The sequence below is a fragment of the Crocodylus siamensis genome, chromosome 11 (assembly GCF_052110815.1).
Source record: "Crocodylus siamensis isolate JL-2025a chromosome 11, ASM5211081v1, whole genome shotgun sequence".
NCBI classification, from domain to species: Eukaryota; Metazoa; Chordata; order Crocodylia; family Crocodylidae; genus Crocodylus; species Crocodylus siamensis.
The window spans coordinates 35,319,722-35,331,377 of NC_143405.1; the positions used below are offsets into that span (position 1 = coordinate 35,319,722).

Here is an 11,656-nt window from a genome sequence, read left to right on the forward strand (position 1 = left end):
CCAAACCCCACCCCAAAAAAATCAGATTGGACACCTCAGAGTGGACGAAACCCTAACCTTGACTGCTACATTGACTACTTCAGGGAAAAAATAAACAATGAAATAATCAGCAAAACACACCACCATAACAACCTCTCTCTATCAGAGAAAAAGGCCATAGAATCTCTAAGATCTAACCACCAAATAGTAATAAAACCAGCAGATAAAGGAGGAGCCACAGTCATCCTAAACCATGAAGACTATATAAAGGAAGCCAACAGATAGTTCTCTGACACCACCTACTACAAGGAAGTCCCCTTTTCACCAAGACACTCAACAATACCATCAAATCATTTCCATGAAGACTACAAGAAAAACTGCAGACCTTGATCCCCCCACTACGTAACCTGGGGACTTTTTACATGCTCCCCAAAATCCACAAACAAGGGAACCCTGACAGACCTATCATATCCAACCATGGGACCTTAACTGAGGAAATATCAGGTTTCATTGAATCAATCCTAAAACCGCTCATCACCCACAGAGCAAATTTGTACAAGACACTACAGACTTTTTACAGAAACTTAAAAACATAGACCACCTTCCCAGCAACACCCTCTTAGCCACCATGGATGTTACCAGCCTATATACCAACATCCCACACCAGGATGGCATCCAAGCCTGCCTTACATATTTACAGGAACAAGATGACAACTCAGATTACAGACCCAAAGATATTATTGACCTTATACACTTCATCCTCACACACAACAATTTCACTTTTAATAATCAACACTTCCTCCAGATGATGGGAACAGCTATGGGCACCAAAATGGCCCCACAGTATGCCAACCTTTTTATGAGCCACGTGGAAGAAGACTTCCTCAAGAATGGCACCATCAAACCCTTATTATACTTAAGATATATTGATGACATCTTCATCATTTGGACTGAAAACCTACAATCTGTGATTGAGTTCCATCAGAAATTCAACAATCACCATCCCTCCATCCAAATTTCTTTAGAATACTCCAGCACCAACATCTCCTTTTTAGACACGATGATCAGTATCCAGAATGATAAAATACTGACCACATTATACAAGAAACCCACAGACCAACATACATATCTGCACAGAACCAGCAATCAGCCTAAACACACCAAGAAAGCTGTGCTATACAGCCAAGCCCTCAGATACCACCAAAGTTGCACTGAAGAAAACACCTGGGATTACCACCTCACCAATCTTAAAAAGGCTTTCATCCAACAAGGACACTCCTGCAGAGATAGCTCACATGTTTGAAAGAGCCACCCGGATACCACAGGAAAAACTGCTGCAGTACAGAAGAAACCACCCCCCACCTCCAAATTGCACACCGCTGGTTACGGCAGATCACTCCTTCCTCGAACCTGTACAGAAAATCCTCAAACAATTGCAACACATACTAGAAAAAGACCCTATTCTTAAAAAGATCTTCCCAGAGCTACCTATCCTAGCCTTCAAACAAGCACCAAACCTCACTAACCTCATCACCAGAAGCAAACTTCCTCAAGCCCAGAACACACCAAAAGGATCCAGACCATGCCATGACAAGAAATGCAAAACCTGCCAACACATCTCCACACCACCCCCAATTACTACACCCCACAACAGAGCCATCAGCTTCCTGGATCTTACAGCTGCACCTCCAGAAATGTAATATATCTCATCCAATGCACCAAATGCCCAAATACATAGGAGAGACCAAACAACAACTGCGCACCAGAATGAATGCACACCGGAAATCTATCAAAGACAGGAATACCCAGTTACCTGTGGGGGCACATTTCTCACAAGAAAACCACTCTCTCTCCAATCTCTCAGTCCTGATCCTCAAAGGAAACTTACAAAACATGTCCCATTATAACCTGCCTGACATCTGACTCCCCAGGTATCTCTCCACTATTCATCCCCCTTCTCTCTCTTTCCCCACCCCACCTGTCTCTCACCCACTGACTCCTCAATTTACATCTTCACTGACTGCCTGTCTTGTATGCACACCAGCCCAACCTCTGGCTTCTTTACTTTTCATTCCATCCAGGAAGAGCAATGCAAACTGCTGAAACTTCCTTAGCCTGACAAAGAGTTTTTGAACCCAAAAGCTTGTTTAATAATTGTTTTCCAGCTATTTAAGTTGGTCTAATAAAAGATATCAGATTCACCCAAAGAACCTTGTCTGCCTATGTCCTTAGATCAATATGGCTACAACCTACACCCCTGTAGCTAAAGTCAAGGAATATCATGTTCACTACTCTTCTCACATCCATAGAGCCAGTCATCTGATCATAGAAGGCAATTAGGTTGGTCAGGCATGACCTGCCCTTAGTGAATCCATCCTGACTGTTCCTGATCACCTTCTTCCTCAAGTGCTTAGAAATGGATTCCCTGAGGACCTGTTCCATGGTTTCTCCAGGCTGAGGGAAGGCTGACCAGTCTTTAGTTCCTTAGATCCTCCTTCCCTTTTTTAAAGATTACACGATATTTGGCCTTTTCCAATCTTCTGGGATCTTTCTCAATCACCACTAGTTTTCAAAGATGATGGCCAGTGGCTCTGAAATCATATTGGCCATCTCCCCCAGCCCCCTTGGGTGCATTGTGTCTGGCTCCACGGACGTGTACACATATAGCTTTTCTAAATAGTCCATAACCTGTTCTTCCACCACTGTTGGCTCCTCACCTCCTCCCCAAACTGTGCTGCCAGATGCAGTAGTCTGGGAGCTGATCTTGCCTGTAAAGGTTGAGGTGAAGAAGGCATTGAATACTTCAGCCTTTTCCACATCATCTGTCACTAGGTTGTCTCCCCCATTCAGTAAGGGGGGCATACTTTCCTTAACCTTGCTCTTGTTGCTGACATACTTGTAGAAAACCACTTTCTCATGGCCCTTGCTAGCTGCAACTCCAATTGCACTTTGGCCTTCTTGTTTTCATTCCTGCATGCCTGACCAATACTCTTATACTCCTTCCTAATCATTTGTCCAAGTTTCCACTTTTTGTAAGCTTCCTTTTTATGTTTTAGTTCACTGAAGAGTTCCCTGCTGGTCTTCTGCCATACTTGTTAGTCTTCCTGTGCATCAGGATGGTTCCTGAGCCCTCATTAAGTTTTTTGAAAAACAACGACCTCTTCTGGACTCTTTTCCCTCTCAGATTGAACTTCCAGGGGATCCTGCCCATCAGTTTCCTGAGTGAGTCAAAGTCTGATTTTCTGACATCTAGGTTCCATACTCTGCTGTACTCCTTCCTTCTTTTCCTCAACATCCTGAACTCAATCATCTCATGGTCACTGCTGGCCAAGTTGCCATCCACTTCTACTTTCCCCACCAATTCTTCTCTGGTTGTGACTAGTTCATATTTACGCATTAAACAATGCAGTATGTTATCCTTAACCTTTAGAACTGGCTTTGCTTGTAATGGAACTGAAATTAGTTTTACACTACATCAGTTAATTTCCATACCTTATTTTTGGCCTCCAGTCACACATTTGGGATTATTTTTTTCCTTTAAAGTGCTTGGTCTGAATACTAGGTGACTTTGCTTTCCTACTTCCTTCCCCCAGCATTAAAAAGCACTTCTTGATACAGTTTTATTAGGTTTTGTTTACAGCAAGGAGACTCCCTGTACCTGAGCATTAGTAAAAGTAAAATCCCCTAATACCTGTATAAACCACGAAGTGATGCAGATCATAGAAGTACAAATATCATATGGATTATTGTATAGCAAAGTAAAGAAGGAATTTAATACGTAGGCAGATAGCATTGCACAAGATGTAGAGAATTCTTGTCTTTCTTTTTCTGCAGTTTATTAATGTAAAGTTGGCAGGTGGTAATAGTGGTAATATTCTAGTGGACTGTTCCTAAGAAATTTGTGCAAGTCTCTTCTTGCTTCATGGGAAGTCTTCTAAGGTAGACAGAAGTAGGAGGATTCTTTAGTCCTCTTTGGAGTCAGGACAGAGAATTGCAAATAAGACATTAAAATTGGGACAATAATTTATATTTTGTATTTCTACAGCTTGTATATCAAGTCTAAAGGAGCATGTACCATAGTGAATTTAAAATGGTTACTGTCTGTATGCTACTGTGTTTTAACTACCAACTATGAAACTGTGAAATGTCTTAGACAAGGAAATAGCATGTATTGTAAAGCACAAGTGTTAAGGTCTAGAAGTGAAAATTTTCTCAATTTCATATCTGGTTTTGCTGCTGTACTCTAGGTCAACATGGTAGTGCATGACACTCTTTCTTTGATCTCTCAAGCATATTTAAATTTTTGCAGCAGGAAGATGCTGATTGCCATTGTCCCCTTGCTTTATCTGTGGCAGGTTACTGTGCTCTGCCTTGTAGTTGTGTAACAGGGTTGATCATTTATTTTTAGTAATAAGTTAGACAAAGATGTGAAGGGGATGGTTTGGAAAGGGATGATCCTGCTTCAGGCAGACCTCCAGAGGTGTCCCCCCCCCCAACCTTACTTTTCTGTGATTCTATGCCTCTGCTTCAATTTTGTTATGTGTAAACCTGGTATCGTGCTTATGTAATCTGGATACACCCAAGGGTGTGCCCTATTCTCAGTTGGATGGGATGCTGTGAGAGGGATGCCAGAATTTCAAACAGATACCTCTTTCCTCTATAGAGTTAGCCCAAGCCGAAAGTTCTTAACTATATACAATTTATTGAGTTATAATATATATAAACATAAAACTTAATATCATATACATATACATATACTTACACAGTGAACATTAACCAATAACCAAGGGCAAACCCTAAATATAGTCCCAAACTAATGGCAAGAGTAAGTCCTTCTTCTAGTGGGGTCCCTTGTGGGGGGGATGTCCAGGAAGCACCGGGGCCCCTCCCTTTAGGGCCTTGACTAGGTGGGGCTTACTTACCCAGCCCCTTCTCTGGGTTTGCCCGCCCCAAATGTCTGTCTCTTGTGGGACCCAAGGGCCCAATGACTCATGCTTCCTCAGGTGGCAGTGGTCAGGGCACAGCTTAATGGGGTCTCCTCTGCTGGAGCACCTCTCTAGGCCTCTCCTGTACCGCTGGCTTCCTCCCACCCTGTGCCCCGCTCTGGGCACTGAGGACTCAGCTCCTCTTAGCTGCTGCCCCACTGCTGCTGGGTTCTGGGTGCTGGGCCTTACGCTGCAGCACTACTGTTTCCCCGTGCCCTGGCTTCAGCACCGAGGGCCCTTGTAGCTTAGGCCAGGCCCTTCAGGCTCCGGCTGTCTGTCCTCACGCTGGATGGCTAACCCAAGCAGCCTCCACTGCTGCCTTGCTCCCAAGGCTTGGGCCTGTGTACTGCCATGTGCACTGTGGGACCCGGCCGCTTGCTGCGAGATGGGGCCTGAGCCACCCCACTGCAGCCCCAAGGCCTTACCCTGTGCACTGCCCTGTGCAGTGCATGGCTGCTGGCCCTGCCAGGGTTGCAGGCTCCAGCCGCTGCCTGCACTCTCAAAGCCTGGGCTCTGTGTACCAAACTGTGCACTGTGATGGGCCTGAGTAGTCTCACACCGCTCCCAGGGCCAGGTCTCCACACATCATCCCATGCATCATCAAAAGCCCAACTGGTCTTGCACCACTCGAAAGACTGCTCTTTCAGTGGCAGCTTCAGGAGTCTTGGGCCTATTGCCTACTGGGGGAGAGCTCCCCAGCTTTTCTTGGCTCTGCTCTTCTTGAGTCCCTCTCTGCATCTGCCCCTCATGCTGGGCACACAGCTCCTTTTATATGCTCCAGGTCTCCACCCCTAAAGTCTTCCAGACCTGACAGTTTACAGTCTTTAATCAGGTCTGGGAGAGCTCTTGAGATTTCTTCTCCCCCTCCCCTCAGGAAAGGGGTATGACTTTTTTTCTCTTGCTGCCTCCTGATTGGTGAATGGGCTCCACCAATCAAAACATCAGGATCTCAAGCCTGGGTCTCAACCCAAGCTCTGAAAGGTGAGCCTCCTACACTCTTCCCTGCAGAACCCTTCACCATCCTGGTGATGAGCTGGCCCCCTGCAGCTATTGAGTCTAGGGTGAAGAGATGCGCACCTCGCGTTGCAAGCCAGGGACATTGCAGGTGGCATTTAACTGGCCTCCTTTCATGGTGGGCTTGAGGGGTGGGCTCATGTTCCAAGCCCCATGGGGACCCATGGTCATTCCCTTCATCCCTGCTATCAGGGCTTTCAACCCTGAAGGTGGACAGTCTGGCAGCAGGGCTTGCGGTCCTGGGAGACTGCAATGGTCATGATTCTTCTGTTGGGCCGTTGTGGGGTTCTGGCACCTCTTCCGCTCTTCCATCCCGAGCATCCCATCCAGGGGTGGTTAGCAGTAGGCTGGAATGGAACTCTGAGGGGTGCCACCCATCACTGTCCAAGTCAGAGTCGTCTTCATTCACTGGAGCAGGAGGAAGAACTTGTTCAGTCTTGGGCCTAGCCCATCTGAGGGGGGTCTGTGGTGGAGCTCGGCTGGTGGGGAACCTGTGCCAACTAATTCACTGATAGGCAGGAGTAGGTTGTGGTGTAGTAGTACTCAGGGCCACCCAGGCCTAGTCTCAGGGGCCACTTGATACACAGGGAAATTCCCCATCCTTCTGACAACTTTGTGAGATTCAGCTTTCCAGTGATCTATAATCTTGTGTGTCCCAGTAGGCCTAAATTCCTTTGTAACACCCAGTCCCTGGGGCTCAGTCCCTGCTCCCTTACTTACTCAGGCGTCATAATTTCACCTGTGCCTCAGTTGGTTGTGGTTCACTATGTTTCTAGCCAGGTGATAGACCTGCCTCGGTCTGTCTCTCAGTTGATGGGCATAGTGACCATGTGACAAGTGCTGCCCATATGCCTTCTCCACTTGGAAACAGAGATCTATAGGAAGCTGTGGCTGCCTCCCAAACATGAGGAAATATGGTTTTACCCCAGTGGCATCATTCTTTGTTGAATTATAGGCATGTAAAAAAAAGACAGATGTTGGCCCCATGATACCTTTTGCTCCTGTCTTAGGGTCCCTAACATGTTCAATAGTGTTCTGTTGAAATGCTCGGGTTGGGGATCCCCTTGCAGGTGATAAGGAGTCGTTTGGGATTTCCGTATCCCTGCTACAGTCAGTACCTCTTTGAATAACTTGCTCGCAAAATCCCTGCCCTGATCAGAATGTAAGTGGGTGGGCAGTCCAAAAACAGAAAAGTACTTCTCCCATAACACTTTAGCCACCGTCTGGGCAGTCTGGTCATGGGTCACAAAAGCCTGGGCATATCATGTAAAATGATCTGTTATCACCAGGACATTGCTCTTTTGGTTTCCATCTCCCTCTATAGTCAGAAACCCCATGCAGACAAGTTTGAGTGGCTGTGAGCTCTGAATATTATGTAGGTAAGCGGTACGTGACGGCAGGGTTTTCTGCTTCTCACAGTGTTCACAGGTCTGGCATTTGGTTTTAATGTCCTCAGCCATGCAAAGCCAGAAAAACCTCTCTTGCACTAAAACCAGAGTCCGCTGTATTCTCATATGGCCAAAGTCATTGTGAAGGGCCCACAGCACTAGGGCCTGCTGTTCTCTGGGGAGGACCAGCTGCAGCATCTCTTGCCCTTCAGAGACTTGTACTACCCAATGCAACACTCCATTTATTAATCGCAGCTTTCCCTGCTCCCTTAGCAGATGCCGGCCAGTTGAAGTGCCCACTTGGTCAGGAGGAGACATAACAGTCCCTCCCTTCTGAGCCCGAAGCACATCTCGGATATCAGGATCCCACTCCTGGCTGCCTTGCCACTTGGCTGCTGTAATTTGGGGTAGCACCGAAGGATTCAACAGAATGTAATGGCTCCAGGCCTGGGGAATTCCTTCAGGTGGTACCCCCAGCACTTCAGCCAAGCAAGCTCCATCATGTCCTTCTTCTGATGGGTTTCTCATGGGGAGATCACAGAGAGCTCAAAAGGTCTCTGGCTGCAGCGCTTCTGGGGCCTGAGTAGAAGTCATCCGAGCAAGGCATCGGCATCAATATTTTTATGTCCAGCCTGATAATGGAGGCTGAATGAAAAGTCTGCTAAAGCAGCAACCCATCGATGCCCAGTGGCATCCAGCTTGGCACTGGTCAGAATGGCTTATTGTCAGTCCACACTTGAAATGTCATACAAATAGTCCCGGAACTTTTCAGTAATGGCCCATTTAAGGGCCACAAACTATAATTTATGAGCCAGATATCAAGTTTCACTGAGCACGAGGCTCTGGCTGGCAAATGCCACAGGGCATTTATGCTCATGTATTTGGTAAAACACTGCTCCCAGTCCAGATAAGCTGGTCCAAAAGGCTGGGTAGTACTCTTCACCTCCCCACTTCTTTTGGAGTGCTCCAGCATCCTTCAGTTGCAGAAGGCTTTCCCTGTCTGATATCCCTGGGTAAGGTGACTCATCAGCCAGGCAATGGTGGCATAGTCCTGCACAAACCTCCTGTAAAACCTTGCAAATCCCAAAAGTCTCCTTAGCTCTCGATAGTTTGTGGGTCTGGGTGAAGTGGTCACAGTGCGGACCTTGTCTGGGTCAGTACTGATCTCCTATTAGGATACAATGTGCCCCACATATTTTACTGAGGCCTGGCAGAACTGACACTTTTTGATAGCCAGCTTAAGGTCTGCAGCTTCCAACTGGTCCAGCACTCAGAGGAGCCTCTCATCATGTTTCTCTAGGGTCATCCCAAACACGATAAGGTCATCCAGGTATATGAGCACTTGGGTGACATGCATATCCCCAACCACCTTTTCCATCAATATTTGGAAAGTGGCCAGGGCACCCAAAATGCCTTGGGGCATCCTTTCAAACTGAAAGAAACCCAATGGGCAAATGAAAGCGTTTTTTTCTTTGTCCGCCTCTCTGAGGGGAATCTGGTAATATCCACTCCTCAGCTGCAATACAGAAAACCATTTGCTACCCCCAAAGCAGTCCAGTGCCTCTTATACCCTAGGGACCATACAGTGATTAACAGTTGTCAATGGTATTTAACACCCTATAGTCAATGCACATGCAGATCTTAACGTTCTTCTTCCTTATGATGACAATGGGTGAAGTGTAGGGGCTCTGAATTGATCGAGCAGTTCTTGCAGGTGGTGCCAGACTTCTCCCATTTCAGCCAGTGGGATGTGGCAAGAACATTCCCAAAATGGTCAGGGATCACTGAGGTGAATTTGGTGTTCCACCCCTTCAGCTTTCCCCACATTTCATTCATGGAGAGAGAGAGAAAACCCCAGTCTGGCGTTACAGCTTCTCCCACAGCTGCTCCTTCCAAGCCTCAGGTGCTGGGAAATCCCCCAAATAAAGCTGCTTGGGATCTGTTGGGGTGGACCCAGGCTGGTTAGTTGAAGCTACTACTTCTGCTTCCCTAAGAGTGGCTAACTTCTGGCCAGGGTGAACCACCACTTCTTGCATCAAGGGGTTCACCACCATGACAGTGACATGCTCTTGGGCCAGTCCCTCAGGAGTAAACAATACAGTGGGCACTTCCAGTACCCAAGATTCCTTCCCACAGGGGAGGGCTTCAACTACCACAGCTTCAGCCTCTGGGACCCCTTCAGCCCAAGTGCAGGCAACATGTAGGGCTCTCTGTCCCTTTCAAGGGATCCTCTGTGGCCTTTTCCCCTCAAACCATAATTGCCCTAAAACAGGGAACCCTCCCTCTGTGCTCCTCCGTTCCCACCTGGGATAGGCCTTGGAACACACAGCATGCATCTTTAGTTGTTTCCTATAGCTTATGCCAGCCTGCTGTTGACAATACTGGGCCAGTGCCCGGAAAATGTGGGAGTTAGTCCCTATAATAAGGGGAGCCTCTGGCTTCCACCCTGATTCAGGGCACACCAAGATAATGGTCACCACTTCTTTATTGGTCCCCACCACAGAGGCAGGAAATCAAATTCTAATTTTAAAATACCCGCGATATGGGTATTGACTTTGACTAAGGCCATATAAACCCAACCCGGACAAGGGAAAGAATGGTAAACAGTTGAAATGAGCTTTATAGTGACTCAAACAAAATGGTCACTTGGAACCCACTGTGCAATACTGCAGTACAGGGATGCCCATTGACCTTTATAGGTACTTCAGCCCAGGGGCCTATTAACCCTTCAGGTATCACACTCATGGCCGTGTCTTGGGAGTCTGATGAGACCCGGGGCGGAACTGACTCCCTTGTCCCATCCCCTTCTCATTTCCCGACTTTCACAGGGACATCAGCCTTTGGAAAATCAAGTCAGGACTCTCAGGCCCTGAGCATTCTCTCGCCATGTGGCTATACTCCCCACACTTAAAACATAATCCCACAGACCTGGATTGGTTCCTCACTTGGGATAGACCTGGGAAACCTGGGTCAGTCCTGGGCCACCTTCTGGGAGCTGAACCAGTAATAGCAGCTGCCAGAACTGGGGGTGGGGATTCCTTTTCCTCCTCAGGAGGAGCCACAGTCATTACATGGGACACTGGCCCCTTGTGCACTGGGGGTTCTTCAGAGGTTCACATGGTCTCCCGTAATTGAAGGATCTCCTCCTCCTCTTGTACCTCCCTCATAAGCTGGGCAAACCCTGGTGGGTTGCTTTCCTGCCCAGACAAATTTAGATCCCTCACCAGGTCTAAACTATAGTGGGCACCAATCTGGACCTGCCAGAACTGAACATGATCTGTGTCAGTAGAGGTAAGGGCCCCCTGCTCTACCACCCACTGTAGTACTTGCCCAACCACAGCACGTAAGGGGATGCAGTCTCTCCTTTCTGCTGGAAGTCCCAAGCAGTTCATAATAGGCTCCCCCATGGGAAATGGACTGTCTGAACTTGTCCCTTAGAGTCTGTAGACACTGCTGCGTGAAGATTCCAGGGTTTTGCTGTTTAGCAGTGTGAATGATACCAAAGGCTGGCTCTCTCAGCGCATCCAGGAGCCAACGTCTCTTCACATCCTCTGGTATCTGCCACATGAGTAATGTCTTCTGGATACGGGCAGTCCAGGCCTCAAAGCCTTCCTCCCCAGCAGGGACTGGGAGCTTCCCAGGAAAAGTCCTGAGCCTCTTATACGCGGCTCTGTCATTGGAAGAGTCAGTCACTTGTCTAAGTACCTGCTTAAGGATGTTTACCCAGTCTGCTGGAGCAGTTGCTCCTGCTGCCCCAGAGGTCCCAGCTCCCTCAGAGCCCTGGGCAACATTGGGGTTCGACATAATGCTGTATAGAGAGGCACAGTACCAATAACAATGTTTAACCTGCCACCTGCAAACCTGGATGAGCCCCCCAGAATGTAACCTGGGTACACCCAAGGGTGTGTCCTATTCTCCATTGGATGGGATGGGTAGGCAGGAGGGGGAGCTGTGAGAGGGATGCCAGAATTTTGAGCAGAACCTTCTTTCCTCTATAGAGTTATCCCAAGCCCAAAGTTCTTAACTATATACAATTTACTGAGTTATAATCTAAACATAAAACTAAATATACATAAAACTAACATAAAAATAAAACTAAATATAATATACATATATTTACACAATGAACATTAACCAAAAACCAAAGTCAAACCCTAAATAACACTATTTACAACATTACAATACAACATTTCAATTACAAAATATAAAGCACAAACATATACAATCTTATTTCATAGATTTCATAGACATTAAGGCTGGAAGGGACCTCGGGAGATCATCGAGTCCAGC

General features: G+C 47.1%; 1 pseudogene; it reads left to right on the forward strand.

Moving 5' to 3' along the window:
• The first annotated feature begins 1,039 nt into the window (after positions 1-1,039).
• LOC149855725 (uncharacterized) lies at positions 1,040-1,902 on the forward strand (annotated as a pseudogene).
• Positions 1,903-11,656: the final 9,754 nt, after the last annotated feature.